At 44.4% G+C, this 18,901-nt stretch overlaps 1 protein-coding gene and 1 long non-coding RNA gene across 3 annotated transcripts in view; one reads left to right on the top strand and one right to left on the bottom strand.

The window, feature by feature from the left end:
• Positions 1–4,216: 4,216 nt before the first annotated feature.
• Positions 4,217–16,902, bottom strand: Gm41167. The gene is made up of 3 exons (XR_874677.2): positions 16,732–16,902; positions 16,296–16,400; positions 4,217–4,673 (listed from the first exon to the last, which is right to left on the bottom strand). It is a non-coding gene; the product is annotated as a predicted gene, 41167 (long non-coding RNA).
• Tnfrsf19 (tumor necrosis factor receptor superfamily, member 19) overlaps positions 7,984–18,901 on the top strand; it is an 83,022-nt gene continuing 72,104 nt past the window's right edge. The window contains exon 1 of one of the 2 annotated variants that reach the window (NM_013869.5): positions 7,984–8,724. The gene's annotated coding sequence lies outside the window, so the exon portion shown is untranslated. Of the gene's footprint in view, positions 8,725–16,851; positions 16,990–18,901 lie in introns of those variants that run through there. The other variant, NM_001164155.1, reaches the window with a different exon arrangement.

The raw sequence follows: 18,901 nt of genomic DNA, 5'->3' as shown, positions 1-18,901 counted from the left end.
GGTGTTCGAATTGCTTTCTTCTCTGCGGTGGACCTTCGAGTGACCCAATACATGCCACTGGGGTGTGGGGAACCTCCAAAACCTTTGTTTTCTTTGTTTGTTAGTTTTTTGAGAGAGGGGGCTCAGGTAACCCAAGCTGGCCTCAAACTCACCACAGAACTGAAGATAACCTTAAACTCTATAGATTTATTTTTATTTATATTGAGTACACTGTAGTTGTCTTCAGATACATACTAGAGGAGTACATCAGATTCCATTACAGATGGTTGTGAGCCATCATGTGGTTGCTGGGACTTGAACTCAGGACCTCTGGAAGAGCAGTCAGTTCTCTTAACCACTGAGCCATCTCTCCAGCCCATCCTTAAACTCTTTATTCTCTTGCTTCTGCCTCTTAAGCACTGGGATTATAGGTACACACTATCATGCTTGGTCCCAAAATCTACGACTATTTTTCATCAAATGGTTTCTGATTGCTGTTCGCATCGATGACTGAAACCATGGAAACAAAATTTCAGAAGAGGGTAAATACTTTCTGTCTGTACATATGTGTTTACACAATATATACCCGAAATAGTATTTATACTCAATATGCAAGCAACCTTTAAAAACTGATCAGTGTACAGTGTGGTGAAGATCTGAGCAGATACTTCCTTGAAGATGGAAGATGGAGGGCAAATTAACCTGTGAGAAGATGTCCCATGGTATAGGCCATTGTAAAGTAAAGCAGGGGCAGGCCATCACCCTACAAAGTGGCTAAAGTCTCAAATGACCTAGCAGTACTGAAGTTGCTGAGGACAGAACACCAGTAGTTTCCCTTCACGTTTGGTGAGAATGCAAAGCACAAGTATTTTATAAGACAGAATCATGGTTGTTTTTAAAACACTAGCAATAGTCTTGTCCTGTGATCCAGGCATTGTGCCCCTAGGTATGACCACCATTGAGTTAAAAGCAAAAGTCCACACAAGAAACCTTCACATAAATGTATAGCAGCCTCATTCACAGCTGCAAAGCTGAAACAGCTGAAATGTTGGCTCACAGGCGAGTACATAAAGTACCAAGTGATGTTCAGGCAACGGAGTACTACTGAGCTACTGAGCAATTTTAAAAACAGCCCAATATTTTTTTCCTCATAAAGATTTCTTCTTTGTAGGTCCCCCATCTACTGGTGTGTGTGTGTGTGTGTGTGTGTGTGTGTGTGTGTGTGAATCTGATTGTTTGAATAAGAATAGTTCCCCATAACTCATATATTTGAATGGTTAGTCATCTGGAAGTAGTACTACATCAGAGAGAGTCTCTCTCTTCTTGTTGCCTGTAGATCTAGATGGAGAATTCTCAGCTCCTTCTCCGGCACCATGTCTGACTATGTGCTACCATGCTCCTTGCCATGATGATAATGGACTAAACCTCTGAAACTGTAAGCAAGCCCCAATTAAATGTTTTTTTTTTTTTAAGAGTTGCCTTGGTTATGGTATTTCTTCACAGCAATAACACAGTTACAGAATAGAGCAAGACAGAAGTTGGTACCAGGAGTTGGGTATTGATGTGACAGGCCTGACTATGCCATTTGTTCAAGGAATATGGAAGACTTTGGGATTCTGGATTAGGAAAGAAGTTGAACATTTTTTAAGTGAGCTTAATGACCCATAATTGTCAGTACCACGGAAGACAATGGTGCTGAGAACAATGTATTTTATGATGGTCAAGCACAAGAGATTTCAGAAGAAGAAGATAATTAGTAAGTGGCTTACAAACCATTCTTGTGATATTTGGCAAAGAACATGAGTACTTTTTGCCCCCCCCCCCCCCGAAATCTGCCTGAGGCTCAATTGAAGAGTTTTGGAGTAATGAAATTGGCAGAGGAGATTTCAAGACAACCTAGTATTGACTGTGTCCTGTGATACTCGTGGCTAGGCTTATGCAGACCCATAATCAAAAGGAGCAAAGTGGACAAAGAGAAATATAAAATAAATAGTTTAAGGGGCACTAGGAAATTTAATTCAGCTAAGTTCAGTGCTCAAGAGATAGAAATTTTAAGCCGGGAGGTGGTGACACACGCCTTTAATCTCAGCACTTGGGAGGCAGAGGCAGGCAGATTTCTGAGTTCGAGGCCAGCCTGGTCTACAAAGTAAGTTCCAGGACAGCCAGGGCTATACAGAGAAAACCCTGTCTCGAAAAACCAAAAAAAAAAAAAAAAAAAAGAGAGAGAGAGAGAGAGAGAATTTTTAAAGAAAAACTGAATGCTAAATGGAATAAAGGGAGTGGTGACCCCAGGACAAGACCCCACCCACCCAGCTAAGCTTTCAACTTGTGAAAAGAAATTTTAAAAAAGTTTAAAAAGGGAGAGAAACCACCTACAACAGAGAGCTGATGCAGAACTAATTGAGCAAGGAAGGCATGCTCTACTCTCAACAAGAAGCAGAACTTGGCAGCTTTGGCCACATAGTTCCGGTTTCAGAGTCATAGGCAAAAAAAAAAAAAAAAAAAAAAAAAAAAAGTTATAAAATCTCCATCTCTGGCTAAGGAAAGGCACTGAGGTCACTTGTGTATTGGGGGTGTCCCTGCATGGAGGCCTAGAGAGGTCATTGTGCGAAGCTGTGACAGTGAAGCCTGGATTCCCCCAGGTGTTGGAGATGCCAGAGTCTTGGGATACCTGCGAAGAACAGCTGCAGAGTAGTGTCAGACCAGCCCAAAGAAGAACAGTGCGTTGCAGTCAACAAAGCTGGAAAGAGTTGAAGAGCTGAAGAGCATTTGACATCAGGCATAGAGAAGCAGAACTTGGACGTTGTCCTGCTGGCTTTAGGTCTTGTTTTGGTCCAGTCTTTTCTCACTGTGCTCCCTTTCCTTCTGTAAGGAATGGTGATGTATGTTCTGTGTCTTTATATGTTAGAAGTATGATCTGATTTTGTTTTTTTTTTTTTAATTTTGATTTTTACAGGGGGTTAGAGTGAACAGACTGTCTTGAATCTCAAAAATCTCAAGAAACTCTGAATTTTGAACTTTTAAACAGGGAACTTTTATACTGGGAATGTGATAAACTATGGAGATGTTTGAAGTTGGACTAAATGCAATTGCAAATTGCATAATAATAGTGGAATATGATGGCTTGAATAAGGATGGCCCCCAGGGGCTCATCTAGTTGAATGCTAAGTCTTCAGAGGGTGGCACACAACCTGAGAAGCGTTAGGAGGTGTGGTCTTGTTGGAGTAGATGTGGCCTTGTTGGAGAAACTGTGTCATTGGGCATGGCCTTTGAGGTTCATAAGCCCAAGTCAGACCCACTGATTCTTTTTCTTTCTGCTGTCTGCTGAGCCAGATGTAGAACTCTCAGCTTCTTATTCAGTATGCTGTCTGTCTGCATGCTGCCATGCTCCCTGACATGATGATAATGAACTAAGCCTCTGAAACTGTAAACCAGTCCTAATTAAATGCTTTCTTTTGTAAGAGTTGCTAGGATCATGGTGTTTCTTCACAGCAATAGAACAGTGATTAAGACAATACCTGAAGAGGCCAGAAGAGAACATCAAGGGCATTATGTCCCCTGGCACTGGAGTTACAGGTGGTTGGGAGCTACCAGACATGAGTTTTAGGAGCCAAACTCAAGTCCTCTGCAAGTAATTGAAGGGACTCTAACAGGCCCAAGCATGGAAAACACCCTAATTAACATGTCCAATCAAAATTAAACACCTTATCCTAACTTGGGGTTTTCCCTTTTTCCTTTATAAACTACCATTTGTCTGTGGGCCACATGTATCTTCTCTTTAAGCAGAGGCAGCCCTTTGTTCCTCTGGAGCAAATACCCCTTCCTCCTTCCCTACTTCTTTCCCCCTTCTCCCCTGTCCTCTATTTCCTGTATTTATTTCTTATTCCCTGACCTCTGTCCCTCTGGGGCAAATAAATCTCCTTTGTGCTGAGAACTTGGTCTTGAGGTGTCTTGTGCTGAGTCCAGTCCTTTCAGTAATAGCTATCCTTAACCACCAAGCCATCTCTCCCACCTATCATGGAGACCTTAAATGCACCCTGCTATGTGAAATAGAAACACAGAAAAGCCACACACAGAGAAGGTGCACATACAGAAAAGCTGGGACAGGATAGGCTGTTCTTTTTGTTTGTTTATTTATTTTTTTGTTTTTCGAGACAGGGTTTCTCTGTATAGCCCTGGCTGTCCTGGAACTCACTTTGTAGACCAAGCTGGCCTTGAACTCAGAAATCTGCCCGCCTCTGCCTCCGGAGTGCTGGGATTAAAGGCGTGCACTATGTGGATAAGCTGTTCTTTACCTGATGGAAGATACAATACAGAAGCCTGGTCCCTTTATTCTATGCTGCACAAGGAGGTGGGTCAACCGGTCTCATTGGGAGGACTCTACAAGGAAGTAGGAAGCTGGGCTTGGTGCTTTTCAAGACACCCTGCTCAACATCTGGACATACCCCCAAGGAAAGCTTTTCACACAATGGTTTTAAATAAAGGTTAATCTTTCCTCAATACTGGTACTTGAGCCAGAGGAGGGTTTTGCCATTTCTGAAGGTCTGAGGCATAGCTGTATTCCTGCCAACAACACACGTTCACTCAGGATTCAATCTGCTCCTCGTAGCATATTGTATGCTTCTCTCAATCAGCATTCTGGAGACGGCAAAGCATGTGATGGTAGAGATCACTGGTCATCCTGAGCTCTGGATCTGGGAAAAGGAAGCCTTAAGTGAGTAGTTGCCAAGATCAGATTAACGTGGCCAGTGTGACCAATAACTGTGAGAAGTTGCTTGATTGATGACTGGTGTAGGAGGGCCACATCTCTAGGTGGTGGTGATGGGGGAGCAGTGTCTGGGATGTATATGAAAGCCAACTGAAATGATCCAGAGAGCCAACAAAAAAGCAACTTTCTTCCATGTTTTCTGACGGGTCCCTGGCTTGCTTGCATGTCGTGACTTCCCTCAGTGATGGACTATGATCCCTTTCCCCTCGCCTACCTTAAGTCGCTTTTCTTCAGAATGTTTTATCAGAACAACAGGAAAGCAAACTAAGAGAGGACAGAGGATCATGAATTAGAAGCTAGCCTGGAATACATATAAAATTCTGTCTCAAACGAAGAAATAGAAGGATGAGGAGGGAGAAGAAGCAAGAGCAAAAAAAAAAACCAATGAAGAAGAATACATAAACAAAGGAAGGATGTTTCCAGGGATGAGAAAATTAGTGGCGGTGGAGGGGCAACATGAGAGGCCTCTCCTCCATGCTTCCCCAGCAGCTCTTTCTGTCCTTTGATGATGTCTGTCTGACCAGTTACAATGTTAGAGAACTGTATCCAACTCTACTGTATCAAAAGGCTGACTCTCCAGCTGCATAGTCAAGTGGCCAAAGTGCAACTTTGTAAAGAGAGTAAGAGTTGCCATTTATGCTGTGATAAGGAACCAGGAGTTAATGACAAAATGCTGTGGCTGAGTGTTCCTAAGATAGCTGTGTCCCAGAATATGTGACATAATACTTGTTAATAGCAACAGGCACCATGCTGCTGGTTCGTGTAGTTATGTGTTTATGTTTTTTCATTATCAATAGTATATGCTTTCTTATTTAAAAAAAAAGGTCACTGTAACACTGTAACACTGTAACACAGGCCTGTTACTCTGCCACTATCCACTCCATCTTCCAACTGCATCACCTTCTCTGAGTTTGAATTTAATATTACTTGGTTCATCATGAACAATATACTAATCTCTCTCTCTCTCTCTCTCTCTCTCTCTCTCTCTCTCTCTCTCTCTCTCTGTGTGTGTGTGTGTGTGTGTGTGTGTGTGTGTATACCAGATTCCCTAAGTGTATGGTAGATAACACTATCTAGATTTGTGTAACCCATTCTGATGTTTGCATGATAGATTTCTCAGAAAAAAAAATCCCCATAGTTAAATGACACATGACTTTATGTCAAGTATAGTGATAGGTTCCTGGACACAGAATATCTAATTTTATTTCACTTATCTGTGTTCTCTTTTAATCTTTAAAATTATTACATTTATTTATTTATTTATTTATTTATTTAATCGTGTGTGCATGTGAGCTCAGTGAATAACATGTGGGTCCTAGGGATGAAACTTAAGTCATTTGACTTGGCAGCAAGTTTCTTGACTGGCTGAATGATTTTGCCCACCTTCTTCTGTGCCTCCTGGAGGTAAAGGGGATGAGCCTCCCCTTCAAGCCCTCAACTGCCTTCAGAGTCTCAAGGGCTGGGCCACACACATCTCACATTGCAGGAAGTTCAGTTGAGCACAGTGCAAACAAGCCGTCACTCTTCCTTGGAGACCAGCCTTTAGCCACCCTCTGCATCTGGGGACAGCTGGGGCTCTAACATCAGGGTTGATTCATTTCCCACATGGATAGTTCTTGTCTCAGAAAAGACCAACTCAAGTGCATAGGGCTAAGGCATTTGAGCAACCAGTGTTGCTTTGTGAGATTCACGTAGAGCTGGTTTGACTGGCGTGTTCCTTGAAGCTGTAGCTTCCAGATGCCTTCTGGAAGCTTCTAGAAACATAAGCATCTGAATTCAATCCTTGCCCATTTCCCATGGGTGGTAAACTGTAGAGACCTGTAAGCAACTTGCTCACCCAGAGATAAGAGCACCTAGCAGTTTCCATTGGCTCTGGAACAGCAAACTTGATGAAGGCTCTGGGCATGGACCCTAGACCATGGAACATCTGGGTTACCTCAGAGAAAAGTCAGCCTTCTTGGAAATAGTTTGCCCCTGATTTCATGAGTCCTTGGAGCTCAGGAGCTCTGTAGGTACAGGTGTCTTGGGATAGTATGCAAAAGCATGCCTGCTCATTTGAAGGATGTGAGGCTGGGTACATTGTTCAATTGGTGGAGTGCTTGTTTAATATGCATGAAGCCCTAAGTTCAGAAACCATAATCACATAAACTGAATGTAGCAGTGGATGTCTGTAATTCCAGCCTTTAGGAGGATCAAGAGTTCAAAGCTGTCTTTGAATAAACAGCACTTTTGAGGCCAGCTCATGACACTGGAGACCCTGTCTCGAAAAGGAAAAAGAAAACAAACAAGTACAAAGTAAGCCCCATGTGTCTCAGGGACATTTCAGAGATGGAGGGCATGAACAGGCCCTGGGGTTCAGCCTCCACCTCCCACTGGGGAAAAATACTGGAAACCAAATAGATCTATTTAAGTGTTACAATGAACTCACAAACCAAGTATTTTGCCATCAAGATTTACACAGGAATCAAAGACAGCTGGAGATAGACAGGGCATAAACTATTTTTAAATATCACACCAGGAAAAATGAGATGCAACTGATAAGAGAAGGAAGTCACAGGAAGGAAGTGGGTTCCTCTAAGGGTGCTGCAGATGATATTTTTCAGTGCCCTTCTGCAAACAGATGCAGTTCCATCATATAATGGAAATCTTTTCTCTCTCCCAGAATAAACAGCTCCATGTTCAAAAACATGCCACATTCCGACCACAGTGCTTTACCAGCCTCGTGGGTATTCTAAACAACGGACACTAAGTTCCGTTTTACAGTACAGAAAATAAGGTGGCGATTTCTCAGCTGGATCCAAACTGTGATTTGTGCTTTGCCTGGGACAGAAGCTGTGGAGTGATTGCAAGCAAATGCTTTCCTCTAAGTCACCTTTCTGTGACTTTTAGGAGTCGCTAGAGGTATCCATGATTGCAACTCAGAAGGAAGGCATCCTTTGTTGTTGTTGTTTTATTAGGACCCCAAATTTAGATTAACAAGCTTCTGACCCAGGTGTCCAGTGAGCTAGTGGCGGTATCTCTGTAAGTTGTAGTATCCACTCCTTCACTCAATGAAAGCCATACTTGACTGGCGCCACCTGTAATACTTTCACCAGGAAAAGACATTTTACTAATTCTTAAAGACTTGTCGCAGTATGTGTGTGTTGGGGTGGGGAGCCGCGCGCGTGGGGTTGGGGGTGGGGAATCAAGCTTTTTAAAACGTTTGCCTGTGACCCTGGCGGTGTAAGGCAGGTGTTCGGAGAAACGGCCTAATTAAACACTGCTGTGCCGCTCTGCTGCGTTTCGGACTACCCTGCTCTGGTAGGGACTTCGTGCTTTTTGTCACAGGCAGCGGCTTGATGCTGTCTACTGGAACCTGCAACGATCCAGGACCTTACAGGCCCGGAGCACAGAGGCCCAGAGCAGTCCTGGTGTGTCCCTCCCAGCCAAGAGACACACTGCAGGGCTGTCGCGGGCGAGGCACAGACCAACGCGACTAGAAATCAGGCTGACTGGCTTCTCCCGGCCAGCCCCACGGCACGGCATGATGTCATGGGAGCTGCCACTCAGCGAGATGAAAGGGATGCGGCGCAGCAGCGCTGGCACTAGGCAGCCCAGCTGGGGCACCGCGAGAGAGAGCTGCAGATCCAGCCGCTCAGCCCAGGCTGGGGAAGCCTGCTCTCCAGAGCTGGGGCAGAACAACGTGGCCCACGTTTAACAAAAGAACCAGACGGTAGCGAACTTTCTAGATCTGCGCGCGTAGCGAGTAAACTCAGCCTTGCCTTTGATGCGCAGCAACTGATCGGCGATCAGATTACAGGCACTCCATCTCCTAGTTCGCCTGCCTTTGATCTGCGCGGGTAATCCATTTTCCTGGATTTGAAGTTTGTCTGGGCTTGCGCCCACACACATTTTTGGGAAGGTAAAAGCGTTTGGCGCGGAAGTGCTACCAAGCTGCGGAAAGCGTGAGTCTGGAGCACAGCACTGGCGAGTAGCAGGTAGGCGTTCGTGTGTGGTTGGAACTTTCACTGCGTTTTCCTCGCATGTTCAAAGGGGGAAAAATGGCTATCAGCTCCCAGCAAGCATGCCTGAAGCCAAGTCCAGCACCAGGCTGCGTGCACGTGAAACTGAATTTGATTCTTGATGCAATTGTTTCGCGGTTTGCACAAGAGTTTGATATCTGTCATGCAAATCTTACTTGGAAGTGAGTAGTTCCAACAGGACAAAAACAGAGCCTCGCTAATGTTTGTTGCCAGCAGGGTTTCAGACGCTGGAAGCTGGGCTGGAAAACCTCCTCTTACTTTATTTAGAAACGGTGGGATTCTGTTAACACCCCCTCACTCCCACCCCACCTTCCTTTCTCTTCCCCTATCTCCCCCCACCCTACGGAGCAAAACTCCTCTCTAGCAATCCTAGCAATATTACTACTTTATTCTCCGGCCTCCGGGAGATGTGAATCTATCGCACATGTGTCCTTGCCATTCGCATTCCCAAGGGAATCTCTGCAAAGGCATTTAGGACTGAAGCCTTTCAAGTGTAAAGCGGAGGAACTCGGAAACAGGGAGCGCCAAGCTGCGTTAGGTTTGGCTAAAAATACCCAAGCCAGGCTCTGTAACCTCTGAAAATAGGAGAAGCTTTGTTTACAGAAACACTCCCGAGGTTAATATTCTTAAATTAACATTTACTCTAAATATATAGTGACAGCTGTTGTGAGTTACAATTTGCCAACTGTTTACCAAAACTATCTGGCAATCAACAGTTATTATGTTACATGAAGTATTTTAGCCACATTTTCACTTCAATTAGTGCCCTACAAAACCAAATTATACTGGGCACCCAGCTTGCCAGTTAACTGCTACTTGTGAATTCATAACTTCTACACACACACACACACACACACACACACACACACACACACGCACGCACGCACACATACACATACACACATGCATACACACAGACACAAACACACACAGAAACACACAAATACAGAGACACACACAAATACAGAGACACACAGAGACACACAAGCACACATACACACAGACACACAAAAACACAGATATACAAATACAGAGATATACACCGACACACACATGAAGACATACACTTAGATGCACACAAACACACACACATAGACAAACATACAGACACAAACACACACAGACAGACACACACACAAACACACACACAAACACACTCAAAGACATGCATACACACAGACACAGATACACACACACACACACACACACACACATCTTTACACTGAACTTCAGACACTCAGGACAATAGGACTTAGAGCTCTGTACCTACATTGGCCCATCCTAATATTCTGGCCCTGGGTTTACTTGGTAAAATACTTTATTATTGTCACAGTGGTCTGTTTTATGTTAGGTGTGCAACAAGGAAATGTAAATGATAAGAATAGTTGCTCTGCATTCTGAAATACTGATGAAAGGTCTTGAAACTCCTGTTTCATTTGTGATTATTTTTTTTTCTCATCTAACTAATTAAGTTACTTTCACAACTTTCCTCTGATAATCGGAGCCACTTTGCATATTTGGATTAATTTCAAAGCCTGAATAGCTACAAAGCAGAGGCTATTTAGAATCATGGTAAAGTGACTGTGTTTAAAAGTGAATCAGTAGGAACGGTGCCCAGATCTAACTTGTGTTCAGTTATGCCAGAAGGATGTTTCTGTTTTGGGGGTGGGGGTGGGGTGGGGGAAGGGGGAGCCACCAACCATGCTTATGACAGTCTGGGTCTTAAAACATTTGGTTAAAAGAGTCTCAGTTAAAACAGAAAGGTAGTCTTTTTAATGTAATAGCAGAACCAGTGTGTTTGGAATGTGCTGTCCTGCTCCGATGTGGAGCTGGGAGATTGTTCTAATGATTGTTTATTTCGCTGCTAGGCTCATTTTAACAAACAGACTCTCCTCAGTGCAAAACAAAGAGGAGAATTAGCAATTATCTGATTTATTTAGGCTTTGTAGAAAACTAGCTTGGGCAAGTCAAGTCCTTGAAAATCCACTTCAGTGCCTGAATTAATTCAGTTAATTGTTTACTTCGTGTGTCTTTGTTGGGAACTGAAACCCAGCGCATTTCATTTCGGTCTTAAAGAAAAGAAGACTCTTGCTATGGCACAGGGGGGCTTCAAAGGCCCTTTCTTAATTAATTGCCACAGATGCCTTGGCTGGGAGTAGATATGTCTATGACAGTTCTCCCTTACAATATCGCATTTTTTTTTCAAAGCATTTCCTATCTATTGCTTCAATGGTAGCTTTGTTCCCCCAGAAAGGCCAAGTCTTCAAAGGCCTCTCACTTCTACTCCTGATGCTGCCACTAATTAGCTCCATGACCTTAAGAGAGCCTGCACACTGCTGGTGCCCTTGAGTGTAAAGCAAGGGGCTTGGTCCAATCGTTTTCTTTCCCTGGGGTGAGCAACACTGGAATATCTGCAGCCCTTTTGCCTGTGGGGAGACTGAGAAGGGACAGTGAGTTGCTCTCTGGTTTTCCTGAAGCCCAGGGCTGACCTCCTGAGCCTACATGGTCTACCCTTCCAATCGCTTAAGCAAATGTGCTGTGGGGCTGAGCAGAGAACAATGTAGGTTTGAAAGGTAGAAATAGCTACTTCCTAGTATAATCCATTCCTTTGTCCCCATGAGGGACATGTCAGCTGGATCTGTTGCAACCCTTTCCAGCTCTTCCTCTGCTTCTGTTTTTCTAAATGTTTCTGAGTTATCCAAACATAAGATTTGCAGCCTTCACTTTCCTTTGCCTTCCTTAGGGTTTTTTGTTTTGTTTTGTTTTGTTTTTGTGGTTGTGTGTGTGTGTGTGTGTGTGTGTGCGTGCGCGCGTGTTTTCTTTTTTGGATAACCTTGTGCCTCCACTTTTCAAATGCTGGGATCACAGACATTTGCCACCATTCCTGACCCCCTAACAGTTAAAGTAACTCTCATAAAGAAATAGGTTATATCAGTGATGTACGGAAAATGTGTGTCTATTGGGGGGGGGGAAGACTATGAATGGACTTAGCATGACATAAACAGTGTTTTTCAAAAATTGGTATTTTCTTAGGAGCTGGTGGGATCTCTGAAAAGTTTAGTAGTTAGTTAAAAAATTATTACTCCTAAGTGGAGACTTGTCACAGGATTTTGTGAAAGTTCTATTTGTCAGTTCAATACAGCTTCGTGTCCAGTGGGCTAGCCTGCTCCACTTTAGTTGTGTTGAGTGTCATGACATGCGTTCTCATGAATTCTTTTGTTTTCTTGGATTTTGTGGTGAAAATTTTTAACTTGACTCTTGATTAAATTTTATACCTGTCTATCCCATTTATTGTTTTATTCTTTATTTCACTAATTATCAATGTAATACCAAGCAAGCATTCCAGTCACACAAATAGTAGATTTTTAAAACTTTGTCTCATTTAAATGAACAACTAAGAAAATTGTTATTTCTCCATTTTATGCAGAGGAAAAGTGAGTCCAAGAGGAGTTGAATTACACGTCAGGGTCAGAAGGTTAGTTCAGCAGGGTGCAAATGTCTATCTAACCTCAGATCTTAAATTCTTTGTTCTCGGGCAGGGCAGTCCTTTAGTAACAGAGTTGATCTCTGCTGTGAGCAAATACCGTTCCTAACATTTTGGCCAAAACAAACAAAACAAAATAGTTCCCCCCCTCCTTTTTTTTTTCTTTCTTTCAACATACTTTGTAAGAATTATTGGTTGGCCTAGACTCTCAAGTTATAGAGAGCCTCAAAATAAACTTTTTCCTCTAAGAGTAAACTGAACTCAGGCACCCATTACACTGGCTGGTCAGAAACTGCCCCTGTGACTCCAGGCCAGGCCATTGTGGGAAATCTTAGGATTCTGTGCTCCCTTAAAGGGTGATTCTGGCGCAGTCCCTTGATCCCAGCACTCAGGAGACAGAGGCAGGCAGATCTCTGAGTTCGAGGTCAGTCTGGCCAACAAAGTGAGTTCCAGGACAGCTAGGGCTACACAGAGAAACCCTGTCTCGAAAACCAAACAAGAGAGAGCGGGGAAGGTGGTGGAGATTATGTGAGGATTTGGAGAACCCAGAATTTGATCCTGGCTTGATTATAATCTTACTGTGTGACTGTGAGCAGGACTTCCACCTCTGGCCTTCAGTGCTCCTAACTCCCCACTCTAACTGGTAGCCATGGTTGTTAAAAATACTTATATGGCTGCCCATTTTATCTTATAAATATTTATACTTATAAATATTTATATAAAAATACTTTTAACCACTGCCTATTTTATTGCTTATATTTATAAACTTGGTTATCATTGGAGAATCTCACTTGCATGTTAATTAATTCAACAATTTAAAAAATACATTTTATTTATTTATTTTGTGTACATGTGTATACGGCAGGGTGGTGGCGGTGGTGAGCACATGCCAGATCATGTGTGTGGAGATCAGAGGATAGCTTGCTTGGGTTGGTTCTCTCCTCCTACAGTGTGGGTCCTGGGGATCGAACTTGAATTAGGGTTGGTAGCAGATGCGTTTGCCTGCTAAGCCTCTTGATGGGTACATATTCAACTGCTTTTTAATAAATATCTACTATGTGCCATGTGCTGTGAACTAGCCTCATAAAAATCCACTATTTTTGTATAACCAGCCCTCTAGTCCATTTTCCCATGGAGTCGTGTGTTATAGTGCAAACTCCCAGAGTCAGACAGCTTTCCATGAACAATGCCAGTGTGCCATCTCAGAGAGGGGGTCATCTGAAACTTTTCCCCAGAGAAAGATGTTACTTCAATACTTTATATGTTTTCGGTGAAAAGTTTCTAAACGAGTGTGTTCTGTGACACTCACACATTGCCAAATCTCGATTTAGAAACCGAGCATAGAGTTTGGCAGTGGTAGTGTATACTAGAAAACCTTTAATTCCAGAGGTGGGGCTGAGAGAGGCTGCCAACTCAAGCCTGGTTTACATGGTGGATTCTAAACCAGCCAGGACTACGCAATGACATAACAGGGCCCCGTCTCAAACAACAACAACAACAAAACCTACCTTAAAACTAATCGTAAAAACAGTACCTCTTTCAAGAGTCTCATAGCAACTTGGCTTTTCCACTTAAAATCTCATCCTGTTGATCTGATCCAATGCTTAACAAAAGGGGAAAAAATGGTCCCAGCCCTAATTAAAATCACGAGTTTTATTCCGAAGGAGCCTAGTAATCTTTTCTCCTTCTCACACACAGGGTCTCACTAGGTACCCCAGGGTGACTTTGAACTTACATCCTTTCTGCAGCAGTCCCTCGTGGCCCCACACTCAACTATACCTTGTGATTCTTTCGAGAAGACCATTGATGCTCAACTGTGGGCCTGGGCCCTTACTTCATGGTGTTACTGGATTGTACAAACATTCAAACTTCATGGGCATCTGAGGCCTCAAAGTGCAGGGGTTCCAGGTCCCTTTCCCATTGTCAGTGGTTATTTCAGTAATTTATTGTCATTTATTGACCAATGTCTTGCTGTGAATGGCGCCATTTACAAAGCACATACTCTGTGCCAAGAACTAGCTTAGGAGTTTTAATGTCCGGTGTTATTTATCAACCTCCAGCAAAGCGACTTGTTATACCGATGAAGAAGGGAAATATCCAGTGGTTAACTACGCCAAGGTCATACAACTAGTGGGTGCCAAGTTGGCATCGAGACTAGATTGTTTGATCCTGGTGGTTGCGTGTGCTCACAGTTGGGTCTCTCTGCGAAGCGAGCTAACAGGCTAACTGGCAAGATCCATCAAACACACGAAAAGATCCAAGAGCTAATGAGCTGAATAATGGGTTACTGTCTCCAAGTACAAAGGAGGTCGGACAGGACGGCAGCGCTTGGCTGAAGTCAGAGAAGGTAGTCTCTGGTCAGCAGATTAAATTTCCCCAGACACCATTTAGCTACTAGCATGATTGATGCTATCGGACGTGAAAGTTGAAGCAAAATCTGCCCCTTCTCCAGAAGCGTTTTGAATCCTTGAGGAAGAACGGTGGAAGTCCATGCATCCTCTTGCCACAAGGATTGGGAGAAGTGCTGAATTGTCTCAAACCTTGGAAGGGAGGAAATAGAGTTGAGGATTAAGGGAAAATATGAGCGTCAAGACTTCCTGAAATATGAATAAAGAGTCAAGGAAGGTAAGCAGGATGCACGAGCATAATGAGGAAGCTTCCAGAGCGCAGAAAGGGCAAATTCAGGACATAGTGGAGGGTAGGCAAGCAGACCAGTTTGGTCAGAATATAAAGCAAGAGGTCTAGAGGAAGATAAGGCTGAAAATGTGGGCGGAGCCCAAGTGTGGAGATCTTTACATGGTAATCCAAGGAGTATAGATGTGCCCCCTCCCAAGAGCAGCCCTAGAAGGGCAGACCACAGGCTGAGAAGGAAGCTGTGGCCCCCATTCCAGGATGGGAGTGGGAAGGCCTTAGGAGAGGTGGAGGAGGTGCTAGGTAGGCATTAAAGGAACAAGAGGGGTGAGTGCCAGAGATCTTGCGAAGAAGGAAGCAGATGTTTAGTTTGCTAAAGATGAACTGCCTACACTACTCTGTGAGGTTCTGGGATACCAAGAAAAAAAAAAGGCATGCCCTCAAGAGATGGAGGTGTTGTGGGGAAAGAAGCAGCTTGACTAGGGTTTGGGAATGAGAATGAGAGTGACGCCGGGCGTGGTGGCGCACGCCTTTAATCCCAGCACTCGGGAGGCAGAGGCAGTCGGATTTCTGAGTTCAAGGCCAGCCTGGTCTACAAAGTGGCAGGACAGCCAAGGATATACAGAGAAACCCTGTCTCGAAAAACCAAAAAAAAAAAAAAAAAAAAAAAAAAAAGTGTTAGTGACACATAGGCAGGGACAAGCACCCCTGCCTTGATGTTCAAATAAACTCAAGCACTTAACTGTGAACCACCTACGAATAAATCCCGAGATTTGTGTCCTGGTGTGCGAGATGCAACGTCTCCACCTTTAAAGGTGACTCTTGAGAGTGACAATGTTTAAGGTTCCCTTCACAGGTGTCTAGCATGCCACCATGTTGTTTGCAGCGTGGTGTCAAAAGCTGTGTTTTAGAAGATTAATGATAAAAAGCCATTCACTCAACAAAGTATCCTTTGTATCCTTTGAGATTCTAAGAAGCAAATTCCATCCCTAGAAGTACTGTTGCCTTAGGGAAGGGCAGATCAACACAGGAAACAGTTATGTAGCTCTGCATCAAAGTCGTGGATTGGAAGGACCTTATCAGCTGAACTAATCACTGAAGGCACAGGACAGGAATGGCCTGTATTCCTGTAGCACAGCGCAGATCTATTTTAATATAAAATGGGTTACATCGAACCCCTTCTTCCTAAACATTCAAACTAGGCTGGGAATTATAAACCTGTCACAGGCATGGGGAAGCCACTAAGGCTGGGCCTGTCTTCTGCTATGTCCCCTCCTCATGGCCAGTGGTTCAGGTTTAATGGTGATCCTAGCCCTGGGACAAGGCTGGTCCTGAACAAGGAGGAACAGTGGGCACTGACAATCTGGTACCCCAGGCTCAGCCTTTGGAGGTACCATGCAGTGAGTGGTACCGTTAGAGTATCCGTTTGTGAGTTAGATCCTCAGTCTTCAGTGACCCAAGCTGAAGGGTTATAGCCATAGATGTGGCTAACATCTTCCTCTGTGTGTGATGTGATCTGGCAAGGGAAAAGCGCAGAGACGTTAGGGAAACACTGGAGGAGAGAGGAAGGCTCCCTGCTAACAAAACCTGATAGTCTTCGTTCCGCTACCCCATCTGCCCTTGTTCTTCCGGCACCCACTATCCTAAGCATCCTGATATGGAGAGCCCATAATTTGAGCCCAGGGCCGGGGTTGGGAGAGACAAAGCATGCCCAGCCATAACTGTGAGACAGCTATGATACCGGGTGTCAGGGCCTGAATGGGGGATCAAAGTGACAAACTAGAGGGTGGCAGGGACTCAGTGGGAGTGGTTAGATTTGGGAGCCTGGCTGGGGCACGTGAGGTTACCTGGAGTCTGCTCCTATTTCCTCAGGGACTAACTAGAGGCATGGTGAGATTCTGGGAGAAGAGGCCGATCCGGGGGCGGGGCTCCCAACGAGCAGGGGCGGGGCGGGTTCCAGCTGCAGCGGTTGCCGGGCTACAGAGAAGAGTGGCGGCAGGGCTGCACTGTGCGCGTGGGGATTCCGGTGCAGCCTGGTGCCGGCACCCCCGCGCCACCCCAGCCTCAAACTGCAGTCCGGCGCCGCGGGGCAGGACAAGGGGAAGGTAGGTGCCTCTGCAAGGGGACCAGATAGCCCCAGGGGATCGGAGCCAAGGGGAGGCGGCTGCCTGAGCGGGGAGGGCTCGTTGCCGAGGCGCACGTGCTAGAAGCGGGCTGAGTGACAGCCCTGGACAGCTAAGTCACTTGGGGGGCGAAAGCGTGAGAGACCGGACTTAGGCTCTAGTCTGTGAAGGAGGCGTTTTAAAGGCACATGTGTGTGGGTGTGCAGATCACGCCTAGCCCATCCACCCTCTCTCTTGTCCCCTGTCCCTGGGAGGGCATTGGGGGCCCCAGCTGGAGCCCACGTCCCACTGCGCAACTGCAACGGAGCGGGCCAGAAGGGAACATTTAGAAAATCCATCTGTAGCCCAGAATCATTCTCATTCCGTGCAAAAAGGATTCTTGAATGCCAGCAGCGTTGCTAGTACATTCTGAGCCAAGCATGTCATAGCTTTGGAGGAGAGGAGTGCTCACTGGCTTCTCAGCGCCCCCTGCCACTTCTTGAACTACGAGTTTAGTTATGCTATTTCATTATTTTATTCTTTTTATTGGGGGGTGGGGAGCAGGGGCGTCTATTCCTGTAGTTCAGGTTGGCCTCAAACTTACATTGCCCAGGCTATTCTTGAACTGAGTCCTCCTGCCTTATCTTCCGAGTACTGAGATTACAGGCAGTCTTCTTGGATATCAAGTTTGGTGGCATCCAAAACCTATGATCAGTTTTAGTAGCAGTAAACTAACCACCAAGCCTCTATCTAGCATCCTAGAACGTTCATGGCATTTTTTTAAAAAATTTTAACAATAAGATTCCGTTTTCAAACAAAAGTATAAACACTGTTGGGTGTTTCTCTGAGTGAAACAGCTTAATTCAATCTATTTATGAAGATGTGATCTTTACTTCAGCAACATGTCCTTTGACTGCAAGACAGATTATATACTCGGGAAATGGATGTTGTTAGACACAGTTTGTGTAAACAGAAGAATTTATTTTTGTGTTACCATTTCATGGTCAGTTTCTTCCATGCACCGGGACGGTTATATTACATTAGTTCAGGATTTACTCGGAATATTTTCTTTGGAGAAAGATTTGTATCTAGAGGATGAAGAACTGAGTACTCACGTAGAAGACAAGTTTTGAAGTATTCAGAGGTGTGGGTACCAAAAAAGAATTTTTCTTTGCATGTTGAGTTGGTGTGAAAGGAATGCAAAATATAAAAGTGTCTTGTGAAAATATTTCCTTGGCATTAATGCATGAAGCATTATCATAATCTCTGTAAGTTCTTTGCTTTTTAATCAATGAAAAGGTCTTATGACGTCTACTTTATTACCAGGGCCACATGGCTTTATTGACTTAAGAATTTTCATTTCCATAGTAGATGTTAACTCTTGAGATGTTCTGCTAACATTCCCTGGGACAACTGTATGAATTATGTCTGTGGTGGAAACGCCTAAAGATGAGCCCAGGTTTGAATCTGAAGCCAGCAGATAGGAACTGTTATAAATGGGAAATGGCAGTGACTGCATCGCATAATGCCTCTCCCAGCAAAAGACTGGTATAAGGGACATTGCTAATATGCATGGTATGTGTGTGTGTGTGTGTGTGTGTGTGTGTGTGTGTTTGTGTGTGTATGTGTGTGTGTGTCCATGCTCATGTGGACATGTGGAGGCCAAAGGATAATTGAGTATTTTTATTACTATTTGCCTAGTTTCCTTGAGACAGATCTCTCACTGAACCTATAGATTGTTCTTTTAGGTACCACCAGAGAACTGCAGTCCACCTGCCTCCTCTCCCAGTACTAGGCTATAGGCACTTGTGGCCATGCCTAGCTTTTTTATGTGGGTGCTAGGAATCTGAACTTAGGTCTTCATGCTTCTAGAGCAAACACTCTTACCTCCTGAGCCACCTCCCAGACTCCAACA

The sequence above is a fragment of the Mus musculus genome, chromosome 14 (genome assembly GCF_000001635.26).
Source record: "Mus musculus strain C57BL/6J chromosome 14, GRCm38.p6 C57BL/6J".
NCBI classification, from domain to species: Eukaryota; Metazoa; Chordata; class Mammalia; order Rodentia; family Muridae; genus Mus; species Mus musculus.
The sequence above is the reverse complement of the archived record's forward strand: the minus strand, read 5'-3'. Positions and strand labels throughout refer to the sequence as shown.